Source organism: Palaemon carinicauda, chromosome 21 (assembly GCF_036898095.1).
Source record: "Palaemon carinicauda isolate YSFRI2023 chromosome 21, ASM3689809v2, whole genome shotgun sequence".
Lineage (NCBI taxonomy): Eukaryota > Metazoa > Arthropoda > Malacostraca > Decapoda > Palaemonidae > Palaemon > Palaemon carinicauda.
The window spans coordinates 91,114,823-91,124,451 of NC_090745.1; the positions used below are offsets into that span (position 1 = coordinate 91,114,823).

The 9,629-nt window shown below is 36.9% G+C and overlaps 1 protein-coding gene across 20 annotated transcripts in view; it reads right to left on the reverse strand.

Annotated features, from left to right (window-relative positions):
* LOC137615324 (homeotic protein ultrabithorax-like) overlaps window positions 1-9,629 on the reverse strand; it is a 1,252,187-nt gene that overhangs the window by 121,276 nt on the left and 1,121,282 nt on the right. The gene's annotated exons all lie outside the window — the stretch shown is intronic.

A 9,629-nucleotide genomic window follows, 5' to 3' on the forward strand; every position in this document is an offset into this window, starting at 1 on the left:
CGTCCATGGGGGCACCTCAACCACACACACTCACACACATATCGGGGACTCACATCACCACCAACTCCATCACCATTTCCTAACCCCCTCTCCCCCTTCTCTCTCACTCTCTCCCTCCTACCTTCATACATAATATCCAAACCTTAAGCGCCCCCTGTATCACCATCAGCGCACCATTAACATCGAAGGCCTAAGATTCTTTCCCAACAGCGAAAATCTAACTTAGCACCGCCTACTATCTATCCGGGAGAGTAGGGGGCCTAGCCTGCACGTGCCCAGCCATGCCCACACAGCCATCTCAACGAACACCGTCATTTCCCCCTTCCCTACTTCTGTCAAAACATCGTCATGGACTACCACATTTTATGAGCCTCAAAGCTCGTAAAATTACTATAAAATCACGTAGTTCATCACTGGACTAAGTGAGGGTAAACTGTTTGGGTCTGAGGAGCATGTAAGTTGCTTACACCAGGTGATAGATCGCGTGCATGAAGACGATGACTAGGGGCACCGGTGATGATGCTCCTGACCCGTCTTATTGACCATGCATACCCATCCTTACAACCTCGTTAGTAGGATCTTGGTCGTTGGTATTACAATCACCAACTATGCCAATGGCGGACAGACACGGATATTTTTGAGTATTTGTTGGGCGTGTCACGTGACCACGTCGACCAATCGTCGTTACGGGAAAGTTGGCCGGGAGAACGGGGCGGGACTGACAAAGGTATTTACTTACTCGACTTATGCACACAGATGTATGTAAACATACACATAAACAATTACAGGTATAAAGATATTCATGAAATAAGTATTTCTTTTTAATTTGGCAAAGCATACCAGGCGCACAGGAGGTCAGGTGCCAAGACTTCTCAAAAGATGAATACTGGTCTTCATTCCAAACGATGGGACTGATAACTTGGACATAAACTACATAAAATCTGCCTTCTTCCTTGGCACAACCTTCCAACAATTTGGCAATTGCACAGCTTACCCAAAGAATCACGGCATTTCTCCTTAAAATTCCGCGTTTTTCCCAAATCTTATGCCAAGGATATCCTTTGTATAGCATTTCCTTCGCCTTTTCCTCATGTTGAAAAAAAAGGGAAGGTTGAGGGTCTCCAACCTGATGAAATTTTTTTTTTTTTTTTCTAATTCAAGATTCTTTAACAAGAATTCCAGTTAGAATTAAGAGAAGTCGTAAAGCAACTCCCTCGGGAAAAAAATGAAAAGTAATATATATATATCAGAATCTCTAAACAGGGTGGCTCTTTGGTCTATGTAAAATGAAAATCATTCCTATCTATAACAAAAACAAGTAGCAAAAAAATATAATGATTCATCGCATCGAGTAGAGACATCGTAATAGCAGAAGGGTTTAAAAATATAAATGTGAGAAGAGAGAGAGAGAGAGAGAGAGAGAGAGAGAGAGAGAGAGAGAGAGAGAGAGAGAGAGAGAAACGGTCATAAAAAGTTATGTGACATGGAATTTGCAATCCAATAGTAACTGTACAAGTCCAAAAATACACAGAAAATTTTATACTCTCACCGTGAAATTAACACGGAATTTCAAAAAGTCCATTCGATGTGCGAGGCCCCCACGGGGAAATAATACCCGTGAAAAAGGGGAAATCAACACGTCTATAGAGGGGAAAGAGAATGGATATCAGGACTGAGCAGGCCAGGCGGCAGAACAATGGATACATTGTACACACATACTGTAGAATATTAATAAACTCATTACTATTCTTTACCAATGATGGATCACTACAGTTAGGCTATTTCTTTACCTTTAAAATTCAGACTTATCGGTGTAAAAATACATAAATAAATAGTGTCTTATTGTATGCCATATATGAAAAAACAATCAGTTAAATATTAAAACAATTTAAAAAAAGAAAAAAAAAACTAACATCCCAACATCATTTAGACTATCCCATTAACAAAAAAATAACTACATTTTACATTATTAAATTGATACTACAAGAGGAAAACAATAAGCAAAATGTGTTGGAAAAAAAACAAGGAGTAAAAAAGTTATTTAAGTAACAGGGAAAGTGAAATTACATCGTGAGAGATTTACAAAAGGCCATATTCTGTTCTCTTTCTCACAAAGCAATCATCAGCAAATTACCCATGACAAAATATATTCTGAAAATCACTGGGAACTATCAACATTCTAATGTTCGACAGACGTTAATAAATAAATCCTAAAAAAAAAAAAAAGAAAACTAGAGGACAGCAGAACACGACAAGACAATGAAATTTCATCTTTTAAAACTTGGTTATTCTAGTCAAACTATCCTTTTCGTCACTCGACAAATGACATCAAATTACCAGAAACGTTTTCAGCAGTTAGGGGGACAAGATTAAATTTTCCCCAAGGTAATTTACTGACATTCCAGGATCTTTTAAAGTAAACGTTGAGACATTAACACACTCGATAATTAACTTCGATATATCTTGATGCTCATGATATATCATTCTCTTTATTAGGACCTACACACCTTTTGATAACAAATACCATAATTCAATTTAGTGTCCTATAAATTACATGGTTATTAAGCACCAGATAACAATCTTAAGAAATGATGGAACCCAGTGACAATACTAAGTGGGATATGAGTTAGTAAAGACGATGAAATGATAAAGCTAAACGACGGCAGAAAAAAATATACAATTAAAATGTGAATAGAAATGAGTAATTTTTCACTTGGTAACAATCCTGATAGCCTACCTAAGGAGACTTAAATAAGTGTGCAAAGTGTTACATAAAGTATCCAATGCCTTTGGGATTACAAAAATGTTAACATTAAAAAACACTATAATGATGTAAATATTAATTCGTGAAAACATCTTTACCATTTGTTTTCCACAAAAATAACAATAGGTGTTGAAACAAAAAATAAAGAATCACTAAATATATTTTTTGTATCTACTAGTTCTGAATTACCGACAAATGATACTTTTGAAAAGGTATTTTTTAATGCATTTCCAAAAGGTGAAAAGCAACGCAAGAACGAAAACAACAATGAACTGAAAGGAAAGATGATGCTTGCAGCGGGGGGGGGGGGGGGAGACAAGCAAGGGACGCCCCACCCCCCACAACACGACCATCTGCCAGTACCCCGTAGTCACATCACTTCCTTAATTTATAACAAGGTAATGATAGTGATCAGCGTAAGCAGAGGATCACGTTCATTACAGGAACTGCATCCCTGTGTAATTTGCAATTTTTGAGCTGGGAATTACTGCTTGATAACCTGGGCGTAAATTCAAACAAAATGCTTCTGGTTATTTCGATTTGGGATAGATATATCATTTATCTTTATTGGCTGTTAATATGCTACAAACTAGTTTTATTTACTTTTTTATATTTTATTTTCATTTTACACACACACACACACACACACACACACACACATATATATATATATATATATATACACGCATACATATACACATACACACACACACGATAACACACTCACACAAAAAGTACTGTGGTCCCTATCGAACATTGGAAATCGCCATGACCATAGTGTACAGGGTTTTTTGGGGACAATAAATCATCCTGTAACAGTGGAAGTCTAAGTGAATGAGAGAGAGAGAGAGAGAGAGAGAGAGAGAGAGAGAGAGAGAGAGTGAGTTAAGTAACTGACTGAAGTAAACCGTAAACAAAAAGTCAAATTTCATCGGTGACACCATAAAAGATAGACTTCGGAACTTCATGTCATCCCCAACGTGGGTGTTGTTTGAATGCTTTGCTGACTTACTTCGAAAACAAATGTGTTATAGTAAAGATGGAAAAATAAATACACACTTATAAGAACTAAAACCAAGTTTGAGGAATTAGATTGGGGATTTAAAAAGTAAAAGACAAGAACAATGTATGTGTACTTGAAGAGTTAGAGAGTGAGTGTATTTGGATGCATGTGTTTTGCATCCCCCTCATTCATAAAACAAGAGGCTTTGACAAGGGGCGTAGTTGCCACTTTTATGCTTCAACCACCTGATCAATCATGCTCCAGGTATGCTCTGTTATTACCTCCTTGGAAAATTACAAGGCGACCGCTGCATACGAGACGATCATTCGCCTAATACGATGGCGGATGGTTTCTGTGGAGGAAGGGTGAAAGGAAAAGGAAGAAGAAATGGGAAAATGACTGCTAGTGGAGAATGGGAGAGGGAGAATGGGAGAATTGGATGTTGTAGCTCCTGCGGTCAAAAGTAGGTAGAGGATGGAAAGAAAGGTTTGGAAATGTTACCCAGTAACATTAAAGCTCACAGGAAAAGAAATGGTGGGATCTAAAGTGAATAGAATCGAAATCTATTCTCAAGTTCTATTAACCTCAAATACATGCTCATCCTTATATTGATGGCAATGGGGAGGTGATCATTGTTTTTTCTATCTTGAGAACTACCTATGTTAAAGGAAAAAACTATATTATATATATATGTATATATATATATATATATATATATATATATATATATATATATATATGGCTTTGTGTAGTAAGACCTGAAATTATGTGAAATATGGAAATGCATAGAATTGGTAAAAAGATTTGCGTAGGTGAAAAGGTGGACGGGAGGATTTTGAAATTGTTTGGTCATGTGGAAGGAATGAAGGACAGTAGGGTGGTGGAAAACTGTAGGATATAATTCCGACTGCTGGGAAGGAGGGGGGTCAGGAAAATCTTGACAGCCCGGGTTAGATGATGTGAAAGGGTATAGGAAAGAAATTATCACATAGGGTTCATTCACGATTCAGCATTTGAGATATGAATACGTTAGTGACCTTCCTCCCACCGTAGTAACCCCTTGTTAGGGATATATATATATATATATATATATATATCCGAAGCCCAGCACTGAACATATGTAGATGAATATGTTAATTTCATACACTGAGATCATTGACCTTTAAAGAGTACCATGACTTATAAACTTTGCGAAATTATTGCCATGACGTGTCTGTAACACTTATGGATGATGATTTGCGCAAATTTAGTAGATTCATCATATTGGCAGAATATCAATGTCTTCTTTGCTCATGAAGAGCATCGGTATCACTCCAAGTCTCACAAGAGCAATAGGGTAATCGTTTGAGGGTACCTCGCTGTGCAATGTGTATTCACGAACTTTTTGTAATAAAGTGAAAAAACGTTTGTTCCGATGTCTCACTATCCATTGACACGGGATATATATATATATATATATATATATACATATATACATATATATATATACATGTATCCATACATATACATATATGTGTATATATACAATAAATATACATATATATATATATATATATAAACATATATACAAACAAACATGTATCCATACATATACATATATGTGTATATATACAGTAAAATATATATATATATATATATATATATATATATATACATATACATATATATATATATATATACACACATATATGTATATATACATATATATATATACAAACATATATATATATATATATATACACATATGTATATATACACACTTATGTATATATATACATATATATAGACATATATAATTTTAAGTTCACCACTAGATACATCTCAAAAAATTATTACATTTTGTTTTAAAGATTCTTTCATCGATTCTGAACATTCGATATATAAGTTATGAAAATACTTATGATTGCTCGTAACTACCGAACTTCACTTTGGCCATTATTTCTAAATATTTATGGCATTCCCGTACTATTTTATACAAAATAGTACTTTTCATGACATGTTATTTTTTAATTAGAGAGAGAGAGAGAGAGAGAGAGAGAGAGAGAGAGAGAGAGAGAGAGAGAGTTCTGCATCTTATACATGACCTAAATAAGGGGTAAATAAATTATATATGCAAAAAGAATGTCGACCATAAAACAGCTGAATCAGAATGAATTAACTATTCCAACAGCATTTGATAATGTCACCGTGGAGTGTGAAGATACAACGAACACAGCAATACAGATAAATCCAGCAGAAAATAGAAGTCTCAACATGATGCAATTAATGGAAGAAAGTTGAAAGCAAAGTACGAGTAAATAAGTTTCATAAAAAATCTAAAAGCAAAGAAAAAATAAAACGTTAATGCCAATATATTACTTATAAGAAAATGAAATCGAACATCTGAGCTAAAATGGCAACACACAACACCTGCAAAGAATGCAAATGAAATGCAAAATTCAATACTGATAAGCCGAAAGGTTTCTAGATAACAGAACAGAGTACCAAGAGCCCTCACTCCCCAGCCCCCTTTTACCTTTTGGGATTCTTGGTACAAATGAGAGTGCTTTACCGTCCTGCATCACAAGAACTCACAGAGGAGAATTAGCTAAAAGAGGCCATCAAGCAAATGGAAGGGTTGCAGGCGTTTATCTCCGGTGAATAATCGCTCAGGTCATCATTAAAGAAGTTAGCTGCTGTTATTTATAGGTAAGTAAATATACAAAGTTGAAAGAACACCCCATGAGTGATTGGTACCTTGATTTGGAGAATGATGCTTGCGGCCTCGGGAGTACTTGAAATGACGGTGCAGGTAACAGCCATATGTTAACAGTTCACCTGAATGTTGCCAAACATCAATATACGCCATTTTCTCTAAAATGAATAATGATTGACAAGCATGATGATTGCCGGCGTTGAATTATTCATGGTCGATGTAATGGAACTGAAGTTTAAACTGGAAAATAACTCTCTCTCTCTCAGGCTTAAACTAAATATGAACGGTCTTGTCTATAAATTCGACGTTTTATCACGGTTTAATTCTATGAAGTTAACATTGCACTTCAATTTGACGGCCGAATAATTTCCTAATAGCCATTAGCAGCGACATACAATAAAGGCTTGTGTGGATATAAACAAATGCAGCCGAGCCTCCCTTCCTGGAGCATCCACTCCATAAGGATGTTTTGTCATTGCCAGTTGCAACCCGTAGCTAATTCATTTCGCACCAATAAGTGGCCACAGTCATGCGAGTTCTTATGGTATAGACAAAAAAATAATATTATAAAGGTTACAAATTGAACCTACATTATGCTTTATTTGAAATTCATTATTATTTTCCTATGACGAATAGGAGTTAAAGCAAAACATGAAATCCTAAGATTATAATTTCATGTGAACTAAAACAGTGTTGACTAAACTGATAATCTCCCAGACCGTGACACTGACTCAGAAATGGCTTCACCATAATCATAGAGATATTATAAAGAGAAACTGCTTTGCATTTCTATGCCTAAAGTTGACTACTGCGACCAACTGCTCGGCCATGCCTATTCTTCGAGGTCTATTGTTTGTCTCCGCACTAATTCATAAAACTTCCATCCAACAATGTCACAGAGGGGGTTCAGGGAGACAAACGCTGGTGAAGGGTGGGGAGGAAGACCACCAACTGGGGAACCAGGCCCTGGGGGGATTCCTGACCCTTTGGGGTAGGAAAAGGAAGGAAGGTTAGGGGTTAACGGAGGAATTGGGTGGTTCGGGAATAGAGAGGGGGAATGCCTAGTGATGTCATACATTTCGAAAACAACTATGAAAAAATACTTGGAAAAAACACAAACTCATCTCTTACCCAAATGTAAATGTTAACATTCAAGAAATACTATGACGCTAAATAAATATATTTCTTTTTATAGAATTGAGGAGACATGATGCTCGGAATAATATGATTCATTCTCATCAGAATTCGAATCGGGAGTCTGGTAAGTTGGCAACGTTCGTTCAGCTGGCGTTTCGAGAGGTTTTGAAGGGAGGGATGGGAAGGGAGGTGTGACGGAGCGGTAAGGGAGGGGATGGGAAAGCGAAAGAGGGAACGAGGGAAAAGGAGGGAAGGGAAGCCAAGGGGTGTCCATTGTATGAGGGGAAGCTGAGGGGGAGTTGGCTGTCAGGGGAGACGCTCCCCCTTAATATTTATGGGAGTAACCTCTCAACACTCAGCCGAAGACAGGCTTCCTCCGTTGCCCGCTGTCCCACGTCCAACGACAAACAGACGCCTTCACACACAACCATATTATCGATAAAAAAAAATCATACTCTGTATATCTACTCTCTCCATAACAATATAACATGTACACTTATTTAATCAAATTTAAATATATACATCACAGGAAAAATGGAAGTAAATATCGATTATTTTGTTCAATTCCTGAGGGTATCTATCAAATGGAAAAAAAAAATCCAGCAAGAATGAAGTGAGGTAAAATAAAAATATTGGAAAAAAAATCCAGAGAGAGAGAGAGAGAGAGAGAGAGAGAGAGAGAGAGAGAGAGAGAGAGAGAGTATAATAAATAGAAGGGGGAAGAATTGTGAAGTTTGCACGTAGCTAAAATATTGGTGCCTGAGCCCTCTGAACTTTAAGCTCACATTGAAAGCATCACTTCAAGCGCTGAACTTCGAGATTCAGATATTAAAGTTAAAGCTTCAAGAGAAAGGTTATACGTTTTATAAATTATACGTTTCACCTAAGCAACACGTCCGTCACAAAGTAATAATCAACATTCCCCAACCCATTGAAAAATGAAAAAAAAAAATCTGATATACAATCAAGAAGTAAATGCTCACCTTACCATTTCTTCAAGGAACTCTAAAATATGCAGACTCATTCACATACCTGCAAAGAAAAACAATATCGTTAAGGCTGATATTTGTGACACGTCATTTGGGGCTATAACGGAAACATACTTTAACCTAATCACCACGTTAGACCGGAAGGATCACCTACACATGATGGAATTTTAAATCCTCATAGATTTGAATGATTAAAAAATCTAATTACATATAAATCAACATCGACTAGAAGAAAATATAAAAAACTAAGAAGCTCAAGTAATGCTTCAGATACTACTCTGGCGTAACTGCCTTTTGGAAATCATGATCTTGGTCCCCCACGACATGGGGTCTTTCTGCTCACCTCATCCGCAAGTCTCGATGGCTCTGGAAACAATGCAAAAGAGATTGAAAGGAAGAAGGGAGGCTCTGAGGATGCATTCCCGATGACATGGATCAGACACGCGGGACGCCCCCCCCCCCCCCCCCCCTCGTCCAATCTATCACTTGGACGATTCCCCAGGATCAGAGAGAGAGAGAGAGAGAGAGAGAGAGAGAGAGAGAGTGTGTGTTATTCTATCACATGGTGAAATATTTATTCATTACCCTTGTTCACAAAATCTAGAACATTTTGTTTAGATCTTTAGCCTATATTAATTAAAACTTCTCTTTGTTTATGAACAATAAACCATTAAATATTTATCATATTAGTCACCAGTTCCTTTTTTCCAAGGCATCAAAATAAACACGAACACTTTAGATTTCTTTCATTATTGTTACTGGTGTGTTTTTCTTTTGTCTTGAGAGAGAGAGAGAGAGAGAGAGAGAGAGAGAGAGAGAGAGAGAGAGAGAGAGCGTCTTCCGCTCCATCTGAAATGTCTTCCGAGTTATTCCAAGGAAGGGAAGGAGAAAAACAAAAACCAGAAGGGGAAAAAATGGTGGTTAAAATAGGTCGGTCTCCTGAGCTCACAAGTCAACAGATCTTGGCGTATGATTCCAATATTTTTCACTCCAGCCCTTCACTCGACACTGCAAGGTTACTTTCGTATTCTATGCAGATGT